The 26,321-nt window shown below is 45.5% G+C and overlaps 1 protein-coding gene across 2 annotated transcripts in view; it reads left to right on the forward strand.

The window, feature by feature from the left end:
* Positions 1-1,767: 1,767 nt before the first annotated feature.
* Mfap3l (microfibril associated protein 3 like) overlaps positions 1,768-26,321 on the forward strand; it is a 44,740-nt gene continuing 20,186 nt past the window's right edge. For both annotated transcript variants that reach the window (XM_005368095.3, XM_013354101.2), the window contains exon 1: positions 1,768-2,001. The gene's annotated coding sequence lies outside the window, so the exon portion shown is untranslated. The remainder of the gene's footprint in view (positions 2,002-26,321) is intronic.

The raw sequence follows: 26,321 nt of genomic DNA on the forward strand, positions 1-26,321 counted from the left end.
GTATCCTTTAGTTTTTCACTTCAGTCTTCCTGAGGATTTAAACCCTCCCCAACCGCCCCCTCCCCCGCCCCCTCACAAGCTCTATGCGCTTGCAAGTATTTCCAAGATAGAACAGGAGTATCCTGCAGGTTCTGTGGCATTAAAAAAAAAAAGAGTGGGAAGCAAAAGGAATAGAGTCGAAGTGAATACAAAGATACTTTACAAGACTGTACTACGACTTAACTGAACAATGGAAGACGGATTCCTGCTATCATAGAGAATGCTTATTGAATACCTTGAAAAGATGTGGTTTTTGGAAAGAGGCAGAAAGGTTCTTTCAGCTAAGGTGTGCTATTGTTCGAGATGCTATGGAAACTAACGTTAAAGTATGATTTCTATTCTCAAGCTTTTAGGGAAAGGACTGGATTTTGATGCGCTTAGGAACCGGAGCCCACTCATCCATCAGCCCGCAAAACCCTCAGCACCCGGTGTTCTGTCCACCTGTCCATGCTATTGCTTGCTCTCTATAAATCCATCTCCCTTGGGGCTAATGAGCCCTGGTATCGTGATGCTCCTCAACCTCGGGCAGCCAGATGCCAGAGGCAGCCACGTGTGGCAGACTTGGCACTGTCCGGAGCATGCTCAGTCGGGTCCGGAGCCACTTCTGCAGGTCCGACCTCGGAGCTTGGGGGTCACAGACAATATTTTGCCTCTGGGTTTGCCAGTCACAGAGAAGGAGGCGGTCTGGGGGCGCTTAAACAGTCTCCTGTCTTTTTGACAGCTGTCCCTGACTCAGAGTGAAACACGCCGGGTCTGACAGCTGGAGCCACTTAGGAGTGTTAATTTGTGCAATCCACCTTTCCGTGTTTTCTCAGCAACCTATGACCAACGGGGTGGGAGGGGATGTAGGGGGGGGGTGTAATCAGAATTATTACTATTAAAAAAAAACTGGTGTGGGGCGTGGCCAGATGGGGGCAGCAAAGAAAAGCCCAAGAGGAACCTGGTCACTGCCCCAGAAACTGACAAGCTCTCTAAAAGAAATGGGGCGGGAGTGTTTTGTGGGGGGAAGGGATGCACTAGCATTGCAGGATTGTGCATAGAAAATAATACTGCAGGGTTATGCATAAAAAACTTATGTAGGTGTTAAAAACATTTTTAGAGTACTTATTTTCCCCACCAAAACAGCAACTTAACTCCTCGTTAGAGAGAATGTCGAAACTGCAAATAAACTTAAGGGGCAGTTTTATAAATCTCCCCCCCCCCCGTGCCCCTGGAACCCCACCGCCCAGAAGCCGCCTGAAAACACCTCGCTGTGTCTTATCCACCACTCCCCACCCCGTCGCTTCCAGGCGTCCGCTGTGCTTTAGGTGTGGCAGAGCAGCCTCTGGGAAGGGCCCCCCGGACACTTCAGCTGGCGACTGGGTAGGTTAATTGGAGGGTGGGCTGGTTGCGGGTGGCCTCCAGGATGGTGTTCGAAGACGCCCGCTCCTGCGTGTCCTCGGACGCCACTGCGACGCGCCGCTCAGGAAAGTTGCCGTGACAGCGCCTGCAGCGCCCTGCCCCCTACAATTACCAGTCACGCCGCCGCAGCACCGCACCGTCTGGTGGAAGAGCTCGGGTTAGTCACCTCGGCTAGCACGAGCAAGGCTGGTGGCCGCGCGGTCCCGCCCAGAGGCGGAGCTCGCCGAGCGCGGCGCTACCCCGCGGACTACAGAGACCGCCCCTGGTGGGTGGAGCCCACGGCCCGCAGCGACCCGCCTCCGCCCTCGGCAGCCGCGAAAACCCGGTTCTGCAGCGCGCACCCCGCCTCGGCGTCGCCGGGAGCCGCACTGGGCATGCTCGGCTCTTGCCGGCTCCGGCGCCCGTAGGTGGAAAGCTCCGACTCCCGGCGGCGGGGCTTGCAGCCCGCATCCAGAAGCAGCGCGGGCGGAGGAGGTCGGTACGCGCTGGGTGCTGCAGACCTATCCGGGTGGCCATGGCGAGCGGCGCACGGCGACCACCGGGGTGGCGCAGCGGTGTCAGGTCAGTGAGGGCACCGGGCGGGCGAGCCTGGGTGGTGAGGTACGGTAGGAAGGAGCCCCGCGCCGGGTTGGTGGTCAGCGGTCACCCGAGCTGCGCAACTTTCGGATGCCTGGGCTGGCGGAGGCTACGCCTGGAGGTGCCCTGCGGTCTCAGCTCGCGTCTGGTGGCAGGATGCTGGAAATACGTGCAGGGCGGGGACTGGTGGGTTGGGGACAGCCGAGTTCCAGGCTGGTGCCACAACCTTCTAAGGGCCAGGAGCGAGCTGTCTACAGCGTACTGACCCAGAGCCTCACGGATCTCCCTGGAGGAGGAGGACTCCTTCGCCGAGCTTTGGATCGTTCGCGTCACGGTGCCTCAGTTTCCCCAGACAGAGAAGGGGGTGTACTGGCCTTTGCCCAGAAGGCGGCGTGGGGAGCCCCGAGGGCGCCGCGTCCTGATGCTGCAGGAGTCTGGGAAGCAGCGGGTGCTTAGAGCCGCCTCCTCCTCACTGGAGCTCTTGGAGTTTGTCGCATTTGACACCGTAGCAAGTTGACACGGAATTGCCTCGTGGCCGGGAATGGGGAAACGTGCTTCTTTGGCTAAGAAGAGTAAATGTAGAGTCAATTCATTTTAAACTTGAGCGTTGCTTGTCTCCCTCTCTAAAGTGGCCTGTGATTGCAAATTCCCAGGTTTATAAGCAAACTAGAAAAAAAAAGAAAAGAAAACGTTTTGCAGGTGCTTTTAGCTGCTCACACTGCAGAAAATATTTTGGTTCCGTTGTGATTGTTTTGAACGACACTTGTTCAAAGTTTGGTTACTGCAGAGATCTTTATTTTACTCTGGCTTTATGTTAAAAACTTGGAAACAGCCCTGCAGAAACGCAGTGGTTTTTAAGTTTTCTCACTTCTTTTCTAGATGAAACACTTTTTTTTTTTAAGTTGCTACTATACTCAGCATAGTGAAATGTTCAGGATGAAATATGCAAGAGGGGAAAAGGAATTATTTTAGGAGAGACTAAATTAGAGCAAGGTAGCTTGCAGACATTGGGCTAATACACAAAATGCCATCTGTACTCCCTCTGCAACTTTACTGTTTACCCCTACAGCTACCTATACATGTATTAAAATATGTACAAGTTTGAGGAACCCAGCGCATGGTTTATACTTCCTGGTTGTATGCAATGCATCACGTTTGAAATCTGCCATGATTGCCTCATGTAGCTACACCTCTTGCCGTGAAGATGGAAATAGGTAGACTGTCTCCTTCACCTTGCTTTCCTGGATCATAACAGGGGGCTGAGCCTCTGCTTACCTTATATGACTCTGGAGTTTCATATAGATTAATGGGCCGCCAGGTGGTTCTAAAATTACCAAGTATTTTCAGTGCTGGGAAACACAGTGAAATGTAACCAAAGGCTGGTTTATCCCAGGGCCCTGAACTTCACAAACTGGGTTCTCACAATCTTAACATTAACAAAACAAAAGGAATTAGGTTGGAAAGTGTTTTATTATTACTAATGATGAATAACAACAAAGGGGGCTTTGTATTCAAGAGACAAAAACAGGATAATCTCTCCTTCCTGCTTAGCCTTAGGTCCTTGACACTCAGGTTCAGAACGTCTAGGTTTTAGAAGTGTTTGTGTTTCTGTGCCCGATTATTTTGCTAGCGACACTAATATATACACGTAACAGAATGTTGGCTTTAAAAGTAGATCTCCCCACATTCATGTGACCTTAATTTATTCAACCCACACACACACACACACACACACACACACACACACTTTGGCTTACAGTTAAGATGTCTAAAGCTCTTTAAGCAATCAGCTACTGCTTAGTTTGTACTTTCAATAGCTGTTTTTCAAGAACTTTTGAACACTTAAATACCAAGAGACTCCTGTTGTGACCAAATTGCTTTCAATCTCTAACCAACCCAGCTGGCTTTGCTAGGCTAGCATGTCTGAATGAATGCAGGAAACTTGTGGATAGTAGCACTAGCCCAACCTAGAATCTATCCTAGCGCTTGGGGTACAAGTTGTCTTTTCTAGCCAAACCCGGAGAACACTTACACAGTTTCTGTGGCCAATCACGTTATAGTTAAAAATCAGCCTCAGCATTAAAGTGCCAAGGTTGGTTTTGAATTTGCTGTGGTCCCTCCCTGGAATGGTTAAAAGAATAGGGGTTGGTTGGTTGGTTATGTGCTCATAATTAATTAAAGGCTGACAACGTCATTTAGCAGTTAGGCTCCAAACAGAGGCTCTGTAATGGATTGGTCTTGCCCCTGCCTCCCCACCTGAGGTCTCTTCCTGCATTAAAATAGCACATTAAATTCTCTTTCCCACAAACTTTTACAGTTAGGCTTCCGAAGCTGCAAGGATGAGTAAGACATCGTGACTCACCGTCTAGTTGGAGTGATATTCCTGAAGATAAATCACTTAGAGTACAAAATACGTGTTGTGTGTGGGCCTGAGGAAGCAGGGGAAACTGACCTCCTTGGGTCTGGAGGAGGAAGTGGTGATTTTGCATAGCCTCTCAGGGAATACTGAGAGTAGGTTCAGAGCCTTTGAAGCAGAGAAATGAGTTCTCTATCCAGAAGGAACTTACTATGGTGGGCAGGAAAAATGCCTCCATGCCTGACTATGAAGTGACTTTCTGGATGATGGAGAAAGAGCCTTCAGATGGGAAGACAATGCCATACCTGTCCACATGGGCCCCGTGTCATCACAGGGCTTGCCCAGGCTAAGGAGGAACGCAGTGGAGTCTTGAGAAAGATTCCTTTGGCTGCTGCAGGCTTTGAGGATGAAAGGCCTCACAAGAGAGTGTGGGCAGCTGCAAAAGCAAGGATCCAGGTACTTCCTTTACCAGAGCCTTGAACTTAGACCATCAAGGTACAGTGTGCTGATTGGCGTCATTGTCAGCATACACAACCTAAGAGAGGAGAGCAAGTTAAAGAGCTGCCCAGATCAGATTGGCCTGTGGGCATGTCTGTGGGGCACTGTCCTATTATTATTATTATTATTATTATTATTATTATTATTATTATATATGTTTTGTTATTAAGAAAGCCTTGCAAATTAAAAAATCAAACACCCAAGTTAACCATAAGTCCATAAAATACATTCTATACCCAAAGTGTAAAATGTATTGGGAAGTTTCACACCTTCTGTTCCAAATGCCAATTCTAACTCTATATTGGTGTGGTTAAATTGGACATTTTTTTTTATTACTACTTGATAGGAGGGCCCAGTCCACTGCAGGAGGCACTATTCCTCAGCCAGGAGGGCCTGAGCTGTTTGAAAAGCCAGCTGAGCATGAGTCAGAGTGTAAGCCAGCCATAAAGCCAACAAGCAGGATTCCCCAGGGTTTCTGCTTCAAGCTTCTGATTGAGTTCCTGCCCTGTGCTATGATAGTTTATGGCCTGGAAGTCAGAGCCAAATAAACCCTTTCCTCCCCATGGTGCTTTCGGCCAGAATATTTTACCACAGAAAGGGAACTAGAACATGTGGTGAATCTCCAAACCCAGAACAATAAGATAATGAGTGTTGTGTGAAGTTGCTGAAACTGGTAATCTGTTATAGAAACCATAGAAAGCTCACGCCTCCACACATGCAGAAGATTTGGTGTGATGAGGATGCAGGCAGAGGCAGGGTAAATGACATAAAGTGTTCTCTTCATAGTGATGACCTAAACTACATACAGGAGTTTGGGTTCTATCCCATAGTAGGTAAACAGTGGGAAATGAGCTGAGGATTTAAAATAACTGTCGAAAATGGATAGTTTGTTGGCTGGTCTTAACTGCCAACTTGACTCAATCTTGAGTAACCTCGGCCGAGTCTTAATGAGGAATGATCTAGATCACGGTGCTCTCTGTGGATGTCTGTGAAGAGTCGTCTAGAAGGTTAGTTGGTGGAAGAAGACACAGACCAGTGTGGGCGGCGCCATTCCCTAGGTAGGGGGCTCTGAACAGTATAAGAAAGTAGAAAGCTAGCTGAGAGCAAGCCTTAATCTCCCTTTGCTCCTGACTCTGGGTGTTACTTGAGTCCCTTGCCTTGATGGTCCCTTAAATGATAGATTGTAACTTGAGACTGTAAGCTAAATAAACCCTTTCCCCTTCTCTGCTACTTTTTGTCTGGCTAACTTTTACAGCAACAGAAATGAAACTCAAACAGAAAGGTTTCCGCCAGGTTTATTTTCCTTAAAAAGCCCAGTGTAACTATATCAGTTACCTTTCCTTGCTGTGATGAAACACCATGACCAAAAGTGACTTACAGAAGAAAGAGTTCATTTTGGCTTCTGGTTCCAGAGTGAGGGTCCCTGATGGCAGAGGAGGGATGGCAGCTGGCTGCTGTAACAGGAAGTTCACCCGCACACTGTATCTTTATCCCTGCACAGGAAACAAACTATGAACGGGGCAGGGCTACAAATTCTCAAAGCCTTTCCCACTGGTGTGCATCCTCCCCTGACAGGACAGCAGATCCAGCTTGAAACCAAGTGTCCAAGTGTCCGCGCCCACCACAGGAGCTAAACCAAATTTCACAGGCCCATTTGATGAAGTTGGAATCTATCTGAGGTCGTCAGTGCCCAGTCAGGATCTCTAAAAATAACATCATTCCTGTGTGTATTTGTGCAATCAGGAGTTTTCAAAGCTTTTATTCACAATTCATTATAGCAGGTTATAGAAATGACAGCAGATAAACCAAGTCCCTTGTTAATTATAGCTCAGAGATGGCTCCGGTGTTAATTACACTTCTCGTGGCTCAAAACCAAACATCTGACAAAAGCAACTAGTGAGAGCGTGTTTCTTTTGGCTCCTAGTTTGAGAAGGTATAGTCCCTAAGGCGCGGGCGGCAGGATCAGGAGGCTGCATGCTCCCATCTCAGTCAGGTAGGAAGCAAATTGGGCCACAAGCAGAGCCTGGTTGTAGCCCCCATTCCGGTTCTCTCTCTGCACAAGTCACTCACTTCCACCAGCTAGATTTCTTAAAGGTCCCAGAACTGTCCAGAACAGTATCACCAGCTCTGGACCAAGTATTTAAACAGATAAACCTGTAGGGGGATGTCTCATACTCAAGGCACAACCCCTGATTCACCTAGTATATCCCCTCCCTTCCCCCCCCCACCTCCCCTTCTACCCTCTGCCATCATCCCCATGCTTCCAATTTACTCAGGAGATCTTGTCTTTTTCTACTTCTCACGTAGATTAGATCCATGTATGTCTCTCTTAGGGTCCTCCTTATTGTCTAGGTTCTCTGGGATTGTGAACTGTAGGCTTGTTTTTCTTTGCTTTATGTCTAAAAACCAGTTATGAGTGAGTACATATTATATTTGTCTTTCTGGGTCTGGGTTACCTCACTCAATATGTTTTCTAGATCCTTACATTTGCCTAAAAATTTCAAGATGTCATTTTCCTCTGTTTAATTTTTTTTTCTCCATTGTGTATATGTACCACATTTTCCTTTCTAAGTTCTGGCTATGACAAACAATGCTGCTATGAACATAGTTGAGCACATGTCCTTGTGGTACGATTGAGCATCCTTTGGATATATAGTCAAAAGTGGTATTACCGTGTCTTGAGGAAGGTTGTTTCCTAATTTTCTGAAAAATCACCATACTGATATCCAAAGGAGCTGTACCAGCTTGCATTCCCACCAGCAATGCAGGAGTGTTCCCTTTTCCCCACATCCGTTCCAGCATAAGTTGTCATCAGTGTTTTTGATCTTGGCCATTTTTACAGGTGTAAGATAGAATCTCAGAGTTGTTTTGATTTCCATTTCTCTGATGGCTAAGATTGTTGAGCATTTCCTTGAGTGTCTTTCAGCCATTTTAGATTTGTCTGTTGAGCGTTCTCTGTTTAGGTCTGTACCCCCATTGTTTTATTGGATTATTTGTTCTTCTGATGACCAATTTCTCGAGTTCTTTGCATATTTTGGAGATCAGCCCTCTGTCTGATGTGGGGTTGGTGAAGATCTTTTCCCAATCTGTAGGCTGCAGTTTTGTCTTGTTGACTGTGTCCTTGGCTTTACAGAAGCTTCTCAGTTTCAAGAGGTTCCATTTATTAATCGTTTCTCTCAGTGTCTGCGCTACTGGGGTTATATTTAGGAAGTTCAGCCTAGTATATTCTGATTTTATGGTGGCTTTTTTGGACTCAGCCTCATTGTTAAAGTAAGGCCATCTGTACTTCATTTCTGTTCGTTGCCTTCATAGCAACAGCCATTATTCTGCCATCTCAGTACCATGCACTGAGCAGGGAGTTGTGTAAACACAAATTTGGGATCATTCGACTGAGAAATGATGGGATTTTTGCATGGGCTGGCTGCCCAGCTGGCATCTGCTTCCAATGGGCTTGTGCTGACTCATGCAGGACTACCCTAGTCAGTCAGCCATGTTTGCCGTGGGCTTCCTGTTTGTAGGACGATGAGGAGAGCTGCTACGATGAGATCACAGAACGTCATGTTTAAATATAAGAAATCCAGCTGTTCTTGTCAAATGTATCCAGTCTCTTTTCTGGACAAGGCCTTGATTCTTGCCCCATAAAAACCTGCAGTCTGGTTGAGTCGGTATCTCTCTGTGCCTAGAAAATCTGAACTGGAGAAAGCGAATGTATTATTAGAAGAATGACTCAGAACTGCAAACAAACTGTATTTCAGGGAAAAAATTGAGAAAAAACTATGTTATCAGACAGTGTAGAAGGAATGCCTTGGGCTATCAAAATCTGTTATTGAAAACGACAGCAGTAGGACTTTATTAGAATTTATCCGAGTAAAAAGAACTGTATGTATGCATATTGTATAGGTTCCATTTATATGACTTAATATGGTTGTTGTATTCCTCTTACCCCAAGTGTCCTTTACGAAACTACAGTAATTCTTCTTTTCTATGGTGGGATCCTAGCTCAGAATAAACTTGTCCGTCAAAAGAAAAAGCAACCGGGGAGAGATTCTACAAAGAAAAGAAAGTGGTGTTTATTTGGGACTAACAGGGTGTTTCACTGGAAATATGCGCAGCCAAGTAAGCGATGAGCATTTTCATAGAAGCTGAAGCAGAGTGTGGGGGTGGGGGTTAAAACCACAGATGAGGAGGATTGCATCAGGTATTTGGAGGCCGTAATCCTTGATCACAATTATTACTCACAAGAGTGGCTTCAGCCTAAAGTTCCAGAGTTGCTGGGGAAATGCCCTGTAGAAGTACTTTGGATTAGTTTTAGAAGTTTGTACGATGGGAGTTCTTGCATAATCATGTGTTAAGAACCTGCCCCTTATGACTTCCTGGCTGTGTTCATTTTGCTAGGGTTCATCAAGCAACTCCATTTTGATTCTGAAGAACTTTACATTTCTTTCCCGGACCATACCCTTCTTTCAGAACCTTTTCCGAAATAATTAGTCTTTGGAATATCGTGCCCTTCGTGATGCCTTTCTTCTTTCAAGGTTTATTTATTTTAATGTCATATGCATGAGTGTTTTGCCTCCATGCATGCCTGCTTCACATGCTTACTGCACCATAGGAGACTGGAAGAGGGTGGCATGTCTTCTGGAAGTGACTTTACAGAGAGAGGATTGTTAGTCACCGTGTGGGTGCTGGGAACCCAACCCAGGTTCTCTAGAGCAAGTGCTCCTAACCATTGAGCCGTCTCTCCAGTCTCTATACCTTTGTTTTTGCTCTTTCTCGGAGGGTTTGTCCTGTACCTTCTTGGGATTTCAGCCTTGCTCTCCTGCTTTGTAAGCTGCTATAATTCTGAGTAAAGGGACTGCGTCAGTCAGTCACCATAGCCCACGGTTTCCACGTCAGTGTTTCAAACCAACTGTTCTCAAGTAGATCGTGTATCCACGTATTAAATTGTGCATTTGTTTGACAAAAGTTTAAAGCCTGAAATTTCATCTAATGGAAAGATGAATGTGTGCAAATGGCAGTCGCATGAAATTACGGAGTTTGGGGTGAAGTTGGTGAGACACTAGTGTCTGGGGTCGTCCAGCCAAGATTTCCTAGATAAGTAGGGTCTTTTCCGGGTGGATGGAGGAAGGAAGATGGCCTTGAAGGGAACAGAGGTGTGAGAACTACAAAAGTCAGTGAGGGGTCAGGTGTGAGTGGTCAGAGGGAGGGAGGAGGCTCCAGGGAGACAGTAAAGTGGGGGCATTGTAAAAAGCCGCGTAGTGAAATGGGGGCGTGATGAGTGGAGGCGTGATGAAAAGCCGCGTAGTGAAGTGGGGGCGTGATGAAAAGCCGCGTTTGCTCTAGTCAAGAGTCAGATTCACTCTGTACAGAATAATACTTTGTTTGTTTGGGGTTTTGTTTGCTTGCTTGCAATACTAGGGATTCGGACCCCGGCCCAAGTGTGCATGCACCAGGCGGATGCTCTAAGAACTAAACTGTACCCTCAGCCCCTGAAATATGTTTTAAATCAGATCTTTTAGAGTCAGCTCTTTACGGGCAACAAGGCACGTGGGACAGATTACAGTAACAAGTCAAAGGCTCATGCGTGGGACTAGAAGCAAATCAAGGAGGAAGGAGCCTGTTAGGGAGGTGCCTGTTGGAGGTGATGATCACCAGGGCAGAAATGGGGTGGTGGCTAGATGCCCAGGAGTGAGGCTTGCTAGGACTCGGTGACTGATCTTTACATCTGGGCAGGAAATAAAGGGAGGCGTTTCAAACAACTCCCATGAAATTAATCGGATTGTCTGTGTCAGGCATTGCCTATATACACGAGGAGGCACACCTGCTTGGTGCAACACTCTTGGGCTCTATTCCAGGACAGGGCTTGGTAGCTCCCGAGAGACTGGTTCCCATGGTCCGTGTTTAAAACAGGAAGGTAATGCCTACCTCCAAGACCACGTATATGAGTCTACTTAACCATCGCAGGGCGCCGATGGTAATAGAGATATAAACGAAAGGAGTTTATTCCCTAGCACTTCGCCACTTCTAGATGAGATTATCTGGGGCCTGTGGATGGGGCTGAGAGAATCTTCGTGTGGGTGCTCTAATTCAGCATCGAGAGGGCAACTGTAGGGGGTGGGCTGTTACACTGGACTCTGTGATCAGTGAACCGAGGAACCCTTCCTGGACAGATATTTAGTGTGCTCCTAGCCCTTTCCTTCCATAGAGGACTGGAGATTGTTGATGGTGAGAGGAGGAGCAAAGGGGAAGGCTTTGTTTCTTGAAGAAATAAATGGGTTGGAGCAACAGGCTCCAGAATTATCCATTGATGGGGCCCACCCAGCTCACACAGGGTCAGAACGGGGTGACTATACTTCAGAAGGTTCTTGGAACACACACACACACACACACACCTCTGTCTCTGCTGCACCTGCTTGAAACCAGCATGGACATTACTTGTGGCTGGCTGATACCTTCTTTCCCAAAGGTCCAGTTCCTATGCAAGGAAGAAGGTAGATAGTTACCATGGGGAGGGATGCGCACAAAGCCACCATGTGGAAAGAGGCACACAGAATTCATCATCTTTTGTCCTTAGCTCCCGGCTTTACCTATGGCATGCTTATAGGGTGACTGTGGACAGTTTCAACTTCTAGAAACTGTTCAGTGCTCCTGCCTGTTGGCCACTGTGCCTCATCTCATGTTGTACATGTCTGTGTTGTTACAAATGCAAGCACTGGGATGGCCAATCCTGCCAAGGTCAGGGTGGTTCTTGCCCTCATTCTGCCTGGCTTCCTGCCACTTCTGCTAGTAGCCCAATTTGGAAAGAAGGCCTGTGGCTGCTCTTCTCTGTCAGTTTCTGTCTCTGTGTCTCTGTCATCCCTCTCTCCCCTCCCATCCCTGGGTGTTGTCTTAAGTTTTCTTTCTTTTTAATTCTTAACTTTAAGCTTCGGACAATCCTTGATGACTTCATCTCTGAGCAGAGCTGCCATTAGACTTCTCTAAAGTGACCAGTTTTTCTCTAGTTCAGTACCTTGAGACTCATTTCCAGAAAGCATTGGCCTTATGCTCATCTTTTGCCTTCGTGGGGGCTCAGCATTTTTCCACGGATGTTCGTCCACCAAGCTACTTTAGACTTCTGGGTTCCTCTTGCCTTTGACAGGCAACTCATCCCTACTTCTAGGCTGTGGGCAGTCCCCTCCCTTTCTTTCACGGGAGTCTCAGGTTTTGCTTCCTAAGGAATGGACCATCAATCCCAAAGTCTTTCTTATCATTTCTCTCGAGAAGCTCTAGCGACCCTTTTATTAAACTGAATCTTTGGCGTGTACCCCAACATCCCAGAGTTTTCGGGGTGGCACTCATAAGATGCAGTAGACGAGCTTTGTGCGAACATACCACCACACGGGCTTAGATTCATTGCCATGACAACTTACTGCAGCCCTCACTTTTTCACAGTGAAGCCAGTATTCCTACCGAGGAAACTATGCTTTTGTGCTGCCTCCTTTATTCATTCTCCAGGTCCTGGTCATACCCAGGGAATATTCTGTGACCTTTCCAGTTTGCCCCCCCCCCCCATGTATTTCTATGCCATGTATCGCTCTATGTGCTAAGCACCTCTTAGGTAAAGACCAGGTCCTGAACCGTTCCTGCTCCCTAGAGCAATTGGTATTCAACCGACACTACTAGCTTCACGTTGTTCAGTTAGCTGATGGGATCAGCTCTTTGTTGCTTTTATCACACACTGCCTGGATGAGAAATCACTGCAAACACATTCTGGGCCTCTAGGTCCTTTGCTCATCACGGCAGGGAGAAACTCTGTATGGAAACCAGGGAGTTCCTATTTCCAACTGCTTGTCTTAAAGTTACAGATGACTGTGAGCTGCCATTGGGTGCTGAGAATCAAAGCCCCGTGCTCTGGAAGTGTAGCCACTGCTCTTAACCACTCACCGGGCTATCTCAACTAGCTATGAACTGATTGTGTTTGTTTCTACCAAGTTGATGACTGTCACACTGGAAGGCATGCAGGCTTGGTGGGGAAATGATCTTAATCTTGTATAATTAAGCCAACTAGAAAAACGGTTCAGATCTAGCCCAACTTCTGAAAAGTGTTATTTGTTTGCCCCAAATCTTTGCAATAATGATTACTTAAAAATGTATTCCATATATTAAAATTAAATGAAAACTTGTTTTGCATTTGGATAGCTCACCTAAGCTGAGGTGTGTCTTCTCTGATCACTGTGTGCAGGTGGCAAGAGCCATGGGTTGGGGACCTGAGGGAGTGAGTACAGTAAGAGGCTCCCTGGATGTCCTTGCAGTGTGACATTGCTTCTTCCAGGGTCACATGGGCAGGGTCACACAGGCCTGCCCCATCGCAGAGTGCATGGGGGGGGGGCGGCTCTAATGTCTGAGTGTGAGTGTCTTAGACACCATAAATGTTAGGTGATTATAAAAAAACTGGGAATCAACCTACCTCAGGACCCAGCAATACCACTCTTGGGCAATACACAAAGGATACTCAATCATATTACAAGGACATTTGTTCAATTATGTTCATAACAGCATTATTTGTAATAGCTAGAACCTGGAAACAACCTAGATACCCCTCAGCTGACGAATGGTTCAAGAAAATGTGGTACTCAATGGAGTCCTACTCAGCAGTAAAAAGCAACGACATCTTAAAATTTGCATGCAAATGGATAGAACTAGAAAAAGCCATCCTGAGTGAGGTAGCCCAGGCCCAGAAAGATGAAGATGATATGTCCTCGCTCATAAGTGGATACTAGCTATAAACCAAAGGACAATGAGCCAACATTCCATAACCCTAAAGAAGCTAAGTAACAAGAACCTTCATGCAGCAACTGATGGAAACAGAGGCAGAGACCACAGCAGAGCACTGGTCTGGGCTCCCAAAGTCCAGCTGAAGAGTGGGAGGAGTGAGAATATGAGCAAACAGGTCAAGACCATGATGGAGACATGCACTGAAACAGTCTACCTTAGCTAATGGGAGCTCACCATATCCAGCCAGACAGGGAAGGAACCAACATAGGACCCGGCTAGACCCTCTGAATGTGATGACAGTTGTATAGCTGGGACAGACTGTGGGGCCACTGGCAGTGGCAAGGGGATTTGTTCCCAATGCTTGTGTTGACCTTTTGGAACCCATTCTCTTTGGATGAATACCTTGCTTAACCTGGATATAATATGGAGGGTCTTGGTCCTTCCCCAAAACAAAGTGCCTTACCCTCTCTGAGGAGTGGATGGGGGCTAGGGGGAAAGTCGAGGGAATCGAAAGAGGGGAGGAAAAAAGAATGGTATGTAAAATGAAAAAAGATAATTTGTTTTCTTTTTAACAAAATAAAATAAAATAAAGGAAGTTATTGTCACGGTCTTAATCAGAATTAAATCACGGAGAGTTTGAATCACAGAACCCCTCTGCTCTGTGCCATGGAGGTCTAGTTGTTAGCAGGAGTGCCTGAACCACTTCACATGTAGAATGCTGGTTATGCAACTCCACTTTGTGTAATGGGCAGGTAAACCAGGAAAGAGGAAAAGCTGTTGAACTATCATCTCCAGTTATTAAGTACGTGTTTTTCAAATGGGCAAACTCTTACTCCAGTGAAAAACAGAGCCTTAGTTGGTCAGTATCCCGGCTGTGGATTTGAATGGCTTTAATGAATTACTTGGAGACACAGAGAGTGAAGGGTGATTGGATATTTGGGTATTTATTGGATAAATTAAGAATATAAATTCCAGGCCCAGAAAGATGCTCCCTTAATCACTGAGGTGCAGTCCTTACTCTTAACTCTTTTAGAAGAGAGATTGGAGGCCTGAGCTACACCCTGAAAGCTGGTCCCTGCTGACCTTGTGGCTAGTCCCGGTAAGGATAAGAGTTACTTCACAAAGAAGGTTTGGGGACTGTCCCCCGTGTCTTCTGTGTACACAGAAAAGTTCTGTTCCCAGAGGAGAAACGCTGTCATATGCCTTAGGGCACACCAACAGTTCACCCTTCAAGGGCTCATGGTCACAATTGGACCTGCTCATACTGGGATAAGGCCTTTTCCCCTTTGTAAGGAAGGAAGGGTTTATTGGGGCACACAGGTCAAGGGGACAGACTCTAGGGGCAGGAGTGTGAGAAGCAGATGGATATAGCAGGGAGATGAACACAGGTGCTCAACGACCTTTCTTGTCCCCAGCCCGTGCGATGGCACAGCCCACATCCAACGTAAATCTTCCTTTCTCCAATAAGCCTTTCTAGAAACACACTGTTAACGTCGGGGTATGTGTTTCTATGGTGATGCCAAATCAAATCAAGTTGACACTGAAGATTAACCATGGGAGAGGATTTGTTTAAATCTGTGTGCTAGCAATTCCCTTGTTCTTTCTCTCGTCTCCCCGCTCCTTCCAGTTTCTTCCCTCGGCCAGCCCCAGCCCTGATTTTTGTACTTAGAGAATTGTAGAATTGGGGAAGACCTAGGAGACGGGTCTGCAACTCGGGGTTGCTGGATGACTCCCACATGTTACCTAGTGAGTTGTGCAAGCAGAGAACTGAGCCAGCATCACCATCCCAGCCTGTGGACCTTAATCCTAAAATTCTAAAGTGGTTTTTCTCTTCACACCTCCCTAACTCCAGCTTAACTTCAGGAACCCTGTCTGCCCTTTGCCTTTTATAAGCTCAGCTCTGTGGCTCCAGGAAGGTCCCCAGCGTGTCCTTCATTCTGGCTATAGCCTGGAATACGGTACATGTCCTGGTGGAAGTTATTCTCTTCTTTATTGGGCGCTACTAATATCCTGAGGCTCATAATGAGTTTGATAGTTTTATTACAGGCTGTGCCCTTGGAAAATAACCAGTCACCCTCTGTCAGGGTGCATGGGAAACTGCTCTCCCAACTCCAGGACAGGGAGTTAATTGCATTTGGCCAGTTGGGAAGCCGTGTGTGTGCACAAAGCCTCATTCAGAGTGCAGGCCTCGAGAGTTTACAGAGTATCTGGAACCAGCAAGAAAATGTGAGCTCAAAATTGGATCTGATTCATCATTAAGAAAGTGCATTGAGAATGTTATTCCCTGGGCTGGAAAGATGGCTCACAGTTAAAAGCACTTGTCAAGCATACTGGATGGCCTGAGTCTGGTCCCCAACCTGAATTTCATCTCTGGACCCCAAAAATAGAAAGAGACAACCAGAGCCCAAAGGTTGTATTCAGACCTCTATGCCTATTACATATGGTATTATAGACATACCATGATACTCGTGTACACACGCACATAAAATCATAATAACTTTTTAAAAGATGGGGCTGGAGAGATGGCTCAGTGGTTAAGAGTACTTGCTGCTCTTGCAGAGGGACCAAGGTAACCAGGTTTGGTTCCCAGCACCCACATCAGGTGGTACACAACTTATATATAACTCCAGTTCCAGGAGATCTGATGCCCCTTCTGGCCTCCGTCAACCCCAGCACACACCTGATGTATTTACATTCATACGGGCACTTATGCTTGTACATCAAGTAAAAATAATTAAATCCTTTTTTAAAAGAATATCCCATCACTCCCTGGCTTATAGACCTTGAAGACTACACAGAGACATAAGCACAGTGCTGGCCACTCAGTTTGTAGACAGTTAGCTAGGAGTGTACTCCAGTGAAACTCCTCCATGTCCTATGGGATCCTCTGAGCATTTTTCCTAGGCCTAGGGAGAGTTCTGACCCATTGATGGATCCAGGGTTGTACTGGCTTTATTCTGGCTTGAGGAGACTCCAAATCACTTGTAAGGAAATGGGCTTGAGATAGGTGACCAGCAAGAATTCAAAGCTGGCAGAAAAACAGTGTAGATTATCCAGTTAACATAAAAAAAAAAAATCCTGGGAGGAGCTAGGGAGCTGATTCAGGCATGAAGTGCTTGCTGCACACACTGAACACCAGGCTTGGAGCCACAGCACTGATGAAGAAAGTTGGGTGTGCTGGTGTGAGCCTGTAGGTCATCTCAGCATTGAATAACAGTGGCAAGAAGATGTGAGTCAGCCATCCTAGCCAACAGGTGAGCCTCAGGTTTGCTGAAAGACCCTGTCTCAGATGTTAAGGCAGAGACACCTAGTGTCAACCTAGGGCCTCCACATGAGCAAGGTGGATGTGCACATACATGTAGGCATACCTACACATAGGTATACACTCCATAGAAAATACCTGGACTAGAAGGTTTGAATCTTCGTGTGTGTGTGTGTGTGTGTGTGTGTGTGTGTGTGTGTGTGTGTGTGTGTGAAAATGTTTAGTTTTTGTTTTTAAGGGTAAAGTTCTGGGGAATTATATTCTAAAGTTAGAAGCACCGAAGGCAGAAAGCAATGAGGAGTGTGCTTCTAACCCAACCTTAGGTTGACTATGGACTCTAGCAGGGATGACTTAGAGAGAGAGCTAAATGAAAAATTCCAAAATAAGGATCCTAGTCAACCATATCATCTTTTCCTTGTTTTTTATTTTTGCTTTTTTTTTTTTTTTGAGACAAAGTGTCTGATTGTGTAGTCCAGGCTAGCCTCAAATTCACAGCAATCCTTCTGCCTAGCCTCCAAAGCAGTGGTATTACAAGTGTATGCTACCACACTTCGCTATCTCCATGAGAACTTGAAAACCCTGAAGTATCATCTGTTTGGGACAATATCGTGGCTCGAAGGCATGGCAAACCTTTCCCATTTGTATCCTGTCCCCGGGGGTTTTCCCTGTCTTCATGTATCTAAGGAAGTGTCCCTGTGTGCAGTTAGGTTTACTTTCATTGAGGCCCAAACTGTTTTGGCCCATTGCTTTAGAAGGAGAGCTCAGGGAAGTTAAATATGTGTTGTCATGATGGTCAGCTGTTCTGAAGGACATACCTATGGTTACAGTCTTCACTGCATGACCCATCCACCGGAACAACTAAACCCTGTGACAAGAGGGTCCAATGGGCGTCGTATAGGCAGGTGCGGCCACAGGCTCTTTATTTGGGTTCTGAGCCACTAATCCTGCACAAGTGCTGTATTCTCTTGGACTCTCTTTCTTTCTTATCTTGTATAAAGAGAAACCTTTATGAACAATGTCTAGGGTTTTCCAGGACTAGTGTTTTAGGTCTGTAACAGATTCATACAGTAGACCTGTTTTCAAGGTTGTCTAATAGTTATATCTCCAAAGGAAGGAAAACCTTAATATTATTTGTCTTTCTCTATACAGCTTTGGTTTTTGTTTCTGTCCTTTTTTCCTCTCTCTCTCTCTTTAAAAGACTGTAGTAACAAATCTCTAGAATGCATCCTTTCTAATGATCAAACTTAACAAGTATTTGTAATTAATAGGTTGTCAACAGTGTCTTTCCGGTGCTTTAAATGGACTTTTTAGATGCTGTCATGACCCAGGCAAGGCAATGTAAACATGTTTTTAAGCCCCAGTCCTGAGGCAAAGCGTCCCACAGCCCAGCCTGGTCTCAAACTCACTATGAGGTTGAGGAGGATCTTCGAACTTGTGATCCTCCTGCCTCCACCTTCTGAGTTCTGGTACTGTAGGCATGCATCACTGAGCTCAGTTTATCCGGTGCTTAGGATAAAACCCAGGCCTCAATGCATGCTAAGCAAACACTCTACCAACTGAGCCGTATCTCCAGCCCCAATAACATACTTATTTGTAATTAGAACAACAGACTTTGTAGGGAAGACATGATAAAAATCCATGAATGGTTTCTTAGCATTATTATACCATCAAAAAAAACACAGTATGTTTGTGGCAGATAGGGTCCTATAGCTGATTTTGAAGTTGGAAAAGCCAGGATTTCTAACAAATCATTTTTGAAAAATAGGTACCTTTTATGTTAAAATATTAACAAAGCATAAAGTTCTTTGGAGGACCGCATGTCAGTGTGGTTACTGGAGTAGTGAGGGGAACTTCTGAAGTTGGTGCTCTCGCTTGTGTATTGTGCTTGGTTTGCTGCTGTCCAGTAAGTCAGGACATGCATTGTGCTCTGCCCGGTGAGTAGTTAGAAATTAAGTCCGAGGTGTATGCGTAGTGTCTAGAGTCCCCACCACCCCATCTTTCTCTTTGTAGGGGTCAATCACAGCCTCCTCATCTCTTCTGAAGACATGCAGCCATGTATCTTGGTTTATGAAATTTTGTCCCTTTGAATGGTGTCAATCTTGCTTGTCCTTGAAACATCTATGAGAGCCAGGAAACCAGTGGAGCTAGAAAGAGAAATGAGGGGACCAGGCCAGAACTACCACAGACTCTCCTGGGCCATTTCTAGCAGACAGTGGATAACACCACCCCAGAGAGTGTTAGTGGAAATCCGTAATATGTGTGTACACCTGTTTTCTACCGACAGCACCGGTTTTGGCAAACAATATACCTAAGAGAGTGTCTTTGTAGCCACCACTGTTGAGTGAGCCATTACTTTGACCTGCAATCACTTAGTCTTTAAATCCTGTGCGTTCTAATCTCTGTGCCCTTTCCAATCTGCCAACTCCTTTCTTGCTCCTTTGCTTCTTGTTCAGGCTCTGACTCTCCCTTCTCTCTTTGGGCAGTGTTGCAGTCTCCTAGCAACCTCTGCATCAGCCGCCCCCGAGTCCTGATCGGGGTGACCTTTGTCAACAAGGAGAGTGCCCATGTCTTCAGCATTCCATACCACCGCCCTCGCCATCTGGACAAACCTGCCTTTCCATTTCCCTCCCCGGTGCATGCGTGCAAACTTGTCAGGCATGTGTCTTCAAGCAGAGGGTATCTCTGAAGTTCACGCATCACCTGTGCACCAGTGAAAACAGTGGCGACACAGCTGAGACAAAACCCCATTGTGAAACCAAACAGTTCACTCGTCCCCATTGATGGAAAGGTGCCAGCAAAAATACTGCCAAGAAAAAAAAAAACAATAATGTATATTCATTTCGTTTAAAACACTCTTAATAAGAGGCCCTTTTCTCCCAAGTCCATAAATACTTTAGCTATAGTCCTGTGGGATATAGGTAGAGAAGAGAGAAGCAGGGTTCAACAGAGCATCTTATTAAACACTTACAGATCAAATGCAAGCATTGGGAAATAGTTTGGAAAGAGCCAATTAAAGAAAGAATATGTGACGTTTGCCACACATTTTCTCTTTCTCCCTGTTTATGGAAAATAAAGTGTCCTATGGAAGTTTTCCCAAAGGCCGCGAGTGAACTCATGGAGCTTAACAATTCGCCCTTTGTAGCTTTTGTTAAGCCGAGTCTTTGAAATCTATGTTCTTTGTTCTTGCATTTTGAAGGACTGCATTTTAAGCTGCTGGAGATTACAGCACTGACAATTACGCTTGGCTGCCTGAATTGTCTTTTACAAAGTTAAAGTGCTATTAACTAAACTTTTAATGTTGCTGTCAGATCCCGGTCTGATAGGCTCTTATTTTAAAAATTCAGTCGGAGGTTATTCCTCTTACCTTTAGTCATGTGAGATTGTCTGCGCTCTGGGCCATGCATTGTCATGTGCTCATTAACAATTGGATCCCATAGAAGTGTAGCTCCGTAAGGCATGTGTGTAAATGTGATTCCTGGTGCCTTGGCGACCCTATAGGTCTCTGTGTGACATTTCCTTAATGAGAAAGAGAAAAGAACGGGATGATGCAATAGGAAGAGTGCCTTGAGTCCCTTGCACAGGGTGGGTGCCATTGGGATGCTAGAAATCTGGGACATGCCACGAGGTCACAGGGTGGGTGCCTTGGGGACGCTAGAAGCCTGGTACGTGCCACAAGAACAAGGTGGGAGGTGGCAGAGCTCTGGAAAGCATTCATCGAGTGTGACCTACTTGTATCTGTCCAGCTACCCAGTGCCCACTCTGCCCACTAAGTCATGAGCCCATATCACCTAAGCAGCCAGACTATGGCATATATGGCCTCGGATTTATTTTGCTTATGGTACTGTCCATCCCCTATGTCTCTGGCAGTGTGTTCAGCACTTAATAGATGCAATGTAAAGAAGCTGGGTGGGAAAGAGCATGGCTTGCAGTAGAGGGTCCCTAAAATGCTTACTAATTAATTACTGTCCATCAAGCTGGTGCTTTTTTTTCAGCAGACTAAATTTATTTTCATGATTATTTCTTTGAGTAAAAATCTTTCTTGTGGTCTTTGAATTATATCATATGCCCCTTAGTAACCTTACAATGAGCCAGGACAGGAGTAATAAGGGAGGTTGCCAGCTTGCTAGCTAAAACTCCCGCATTAAAATGCAAGTCACTGTGCATCTCAGAGACCCTGAGGACCCAGGTGCAGAAGTCACCATGTATTAAGCCGCAGTACCTACTGAGACTATTAGGATAGCGCCACAGTGCACTAGTGCAGACAGTGCATTTGCGAGTGCGATGCCAGCCTCTGTTTGAAAACAACTCTTGGCTTGCACATGAAAATTTTAATGCATTTTTACTGTTTCCTCCCTAATTGTAATATGTAATGGTTTGCTAATTGTGAAAGTGCTATGGTTTGTTTCCTCCTTGTATTTTTTAAGTCTGTCTCCCATATTGTCTTGCCCTTGGTCTAAGGGCATTACTCTGACCCAGTCATCAGGAAGTAAAAAATGAGAGAATCCAGCTTTTTCTCTCTGTCTGTTCACTCCAGGGTGATACCCAAAGAGGTAGCCCTTCCTGTTCTCAGACTGGGGTGCCTACAAAGGACCCAGGACTAGAAGCCACTGCAGTGGCTTCCGGTCACAGGGTGACAATCAATATGGTATTAAGCTACCGAGCTACATTCTCTACATAGCATAACTTAAAAGGAGGCTTAAGAAGCCTGGCTGCAGTAAAGAAGGCATTGTATGCAGACCAGTCCTTCTTGTTTATCAAGTCACGCTATATACAAGCGCTCAGCGTACTTAAAGTTCTCTTGTGCTGAGTAAGTACTTGTCCCAAAAACTACACAGCCAATAAAAGTAGATAGAAACAGGGCCCTACCCTATCCTGTCTACAACCTGAAGCCCTGCTCCTAGCTGAAGCCTTGCTTCTAACCACTGTTCTATGCCGAACATGTCAACGTAAAAGCACCCTGAGGAAAGTTCAGCCAAGTGATGAAGGCCATTTCTAGAGTCCCAACAAGGCCTATTGTGCCTCGTAGCTTGTGCTATCTGCCTTGGCCATAAGGTTTGGGCTGGTTGGGGGTGTGCCTGTTGTGCTGAGAAAAGGAAGACCCGAGAATCTCAAGGAAACTCTTTTCTGTCTTCTGGGGAGAAGACGTGGTCTGATGACAACTCTTAGGGTTGATTGTGTCTGATACTAGTGTCATAATCCCTGCCCTCCATTCATTCTCCAGGCAAATCTGCTGAGCGTCCTATGTGTCAGAGGCATAGTAGGCACTGCAGATGAAGGGGGAAGATGGTATCGTCAGTACAGTATAGACATAAGGATAAGATTTCAACATCAGTGGAGCAGAATAAGAAGCTTTGAGATAGACCCACCCACATATAACAGCCTTTGACAGGAAGACAAGGCATCAGTCCATTGGGGGGAAACTGGTCTAGTTTTACAGATATTGCTAAAATAACTGGATATGGTATGGGGAGATGACCCTTAACCCAATGGAGCTGTGCTCAGAAACACTAGACTGGATCATAGAATGCTAAAACTGGGAAAGGTAATAAGGAACTGTGGGTAGAAAAAGCATTTTAATCTTATTTATTGTGACAGTCGCATAGACGCATCAAGTATAAACCTCAAGTGGGGAAGGATTAATGTGTGTGAATTACACTACAGAGAGCTGAATTGTTTTCAGTTCCTTTGCATGGTGTTCGCTGTGAACATTAACTAGGCTGCAGGCTCCTCATTCTGACCTGCAGAGCCCATCAGCGGTCATGGCCTTCCTTACTCTCTCCCATCCTGGAGAGTCCACTCTTATGTTGATTCCTCGTCCAGGAGCCCCTGCCTTTGCTGTTGCCTTTAAGCAGAGTTTTCTTCCCTGGACCTTGGCACTGATGGCCCTGGCTCAGGGGTCACTTTTTCAGTGAAGTCCGACCCTAAGTGCCTAACTCAGGACCAGGCCCATCACAGTGTGTTTTTCTAAACATGTGCCATGCATTCACATTTTCACATGTGCTTACTCGTTTTCTGTTTTCCCCGCGAGACTTGTAAGCCCCACTTATCAGAAGCCACCTTTGTGGTCTACTTCCATATTTCCAACACTAAGAGTGGAGTCTGCCGATAGCACATGTTCAAAACTATTTTTGAATGTGTAAAAGGGCTAGAAATGGAGATTTAGTGGCATGGGGAGAAGAGAAGCATGTCAAGGAAGGCCGCTGAGTGATTGGGCTATGGAAACTGTTCTCTAGGGAAGGCTGTAGAGACTGGACAGGGAGCTACAGAATGAACTCAGGTAGGTCATGAAGAAGACCGCTACACTACATCTCACGAGATGATAATGAAGTTGGAGCTGATTCTCACTGCCGCTCGGTGAGAAGTGGCAAGGATGAACAAGATATGGCCAATATATTTAATTGCATTTTTGTTTTTTAATCAATTTATTTATTCTTATTAGTTCTTTGAAATTTTCATGTAATATGTTTTGTTCATATTTTCCCTCCCCTGTTGAAGGAAGCTGCGGGCTACGTTCCTGACGCCCAGCTCCCGGCCGCCTGACTAGCTTATGCCCCAAAATAACAGCACGCAAACTGTATTCATATAAACACTGCTTGGCCCATTTCTATTAATGTGTGTAGCACCACGAGGTGGTGACTTATCTTGCCTAACCCATATTTAGTAGCACCAGTCTTACCGGGAAAGATTCAGCATGTCTGACCTGGCGTCTTGCTTCATCGTGTCTGCTCTGGAGAGGAACAGCATGGTGTCTGCCTCACTTCCCTTCTTCCCAGCATTTTATTCTGTTTACTCCACCCACCTATGTTCTCTATCAGGCCAAGCAGTTTCTTTATTAATTAACCAATGACCTTCCTCCATCACTCCCCAACCCCTCCCAGATGCCTGCCTTTCCTGCCCACCCAACTTTATTCTCATTTTTTTTTTCTTAAAAACCATCAAGTTCAATTTGGGCTGTTATATAGTCTTGGATATGGAACCCACACACTTGAACATGGCCACTCCCATTTTTAAGTTTTCAATCTTTTTCTTGAGAATTTCACATAGCAGTATACTATGTTTTTATCATTTACATCTCTCCCCCATCAAACTCCCTCTCACAGTGAACTGCTCTCCGATTCGCTGCCTCTTCTTCTAGAATTATTATTGCTACCTACTTGTAAACAATCTACTGAATCTATTGAGTGTTGTTGTATATGCATGTGTTTAGGGCCAACCACTGGGGACTAGATAACCAATCAGGGAATTAGTCCCTGGAGAGAACAAGTTCTGCCTCTCTCAACAGCTGTTGATTGATGTAGTTCTTCATCTAGGGGTGGGGCCTCATGAAATTTCCTTCATCCTTATTGTTATGTCTACTGGTGGGATCATCTTGTAGGCCTTGTTTAGGCAGCTATGTTGTTGAGATTTTTGTGGGTGCAGCTTCCCTGGCATATCAGGAAGACACCGGTTCTCTGGATCACATAATCTTTCCACCCCTTCTTCCACCATGTTCCTGGAGCCTTTGGTTTAGCAGTTGTGGTATACATAGGCAGATTGGGGGCGGATAGCTTGTTTTGTGCATTTTTACCAGCTAGTGGATCTCTATAGGAGCCTCAGACTGCTGACAAAAGAAGCTTCTTTGTTGAGGGGTCAGAGTTCCACTTATCGTTGGGTGTAAGTCTTTAGAATATAGTTTAAAGTTACAGTGATTTAGGATAATGGCAGTAGTAGATGGTGCACTAGGGTCTGTGACATCTCCAGCCATGTTAGGAGATGTGGTAGGTATGCAGTACCAGGTGTAAGTTTGATCATAATGAGTAGGCCTTAATTCAAATTAGACACCTGTTTGATACTTCTAAGATGCAAATGCCGCTGTTGCACCATTGGGAATATCTTGCTGGGACAGTCGCTGTGGTTTTGTGGTTCTTTTTATTTATCTATTTTTTGAGGCAGGGTCTCTCTGTACAGCCTTGACTATCCTAGAACTACTCTGTTGACTAGACTGGCCTTGAACTCACAGAGATCCACCTGCCTCTGCCTCCCAAGTACTGGGATTAAAGGCACCACCGCCCAGCTATCACTGTGGTTCTTGAAGTGAAATCAATAGTATGTATCTACTTGTGCTCTTGGAAATGAGAATTCACATTCAGACCTTCACAGATGATGGGGCCCTGAACAGATATAATGGATCCAAGAAATCAAGCATATTTTAAGTATAAGGATGTGTTTGCTTCTGTAATGTTAATCTGAGGTGTCTACAGAATATCCAGCCAAAGATATCTAGTAGGAAGTTGACCAGAAACTCAGGAAAGGGGACTAAAGAAATGACCTTGGACACAGTAGGGTTTGGGCAGGAATAAAAGCATTAGATGAAAGTATAGAAAGGGCTTTTCATTAAAGAAAAGAGAAAGGGGGTGATGCTAGCGATGAACCCTAGGAACTAACTATATTATAAGAAGCGAGAAGAGCATGACAGTGGTGTCGGCTGGTAGCTCATGTCTGTAGTTCAAGCACTGGGCATGCAGAAGTAGGACTGAGTTCAGAGCCGTTCTGGGTTATGTAGTAAGGCTCCATCTCAAAAAAAAAAAAAAAATTAAAGCATCCAATAATAGCTAAATGTGTAAATCATGGAAAGAAGCTTTGGAGAAAGAATCATTAATCATACCAAATTACCACAATTGTTTGGGTAGAGGAAGATAACCACTTGGCAACAAGGAGTGATTGGTGGTCTTAACAAGAGCTACTTCAAGAAAGAGCAAGTAAAATAGAGAAAATGATAATATAGTAAGGATGTGGCATGTAAGGATCTGAGCATAAGATACAAGATGCTTTCCAGAAGGCAGAACAATGGACAGCAGGGATTTAGGACATCAAGCACTGGTCAAAGAAATATGGTCTCCGCGGTCTTAAGATTAGAATATCAATGGGCTAAGACACTTGATTCTCAAGCTGATGATGTCATAAGCCCTATGGAAGGATAATACTTAACCAAGTGAGCCAGGTAAACAGACTGCCAGATGTCACCATTGCCTGGCAAGAGTTAGAGATCTTTCCTTCATTATCATGGTAATTATATAGTCGAGCAATTCTTCCTAGCAGTCTGTCTCCTGGGTGCAGACATAAGGATGACAAACAGTTGGCTTGATCGTGGTCACCTACGTGCTGAATTAATGTGTCAGGAGGACAAGCAGAGAAGACATTGCAGACTGTGGTCTGTGTGGTTGGGTCTCAATGAAACATGAGTAAAACATAAAAGTCATATATGTGGAGAGACTGAGAAAAAAACAAGGGCCAGAAAACCCCATGAGAATCAAAAAGCATCCGCAAGCATGGGAGACTACAGCTAACGGTGGTTTATCCAGAACCCGAAAATTACTCAGAACTCCAGAATTTAGAATTTGGACACTGGGTGTGGCTGGAAGAGTAGTGGCTCAAATGGAGGCTAAAGGAGCAAGTTAG

Source organism: Microtus ochrogaster, unplaced genomic scaffold, assembly GCF_000317375.1.
Source record: "Microtus ochrogaster isolate Prairie Vole_2 unplaced genomic scaffold, MicOch1.0 UNK28, whole genome shotgun sequence".
Classification (NCBI taxonomy): domain Eukaryota; kingdom Metazoa; phylum Chordata; class Mammalia; order Rodentia; family Cricetidae; genus Microtus; species Microtus ochrogaster.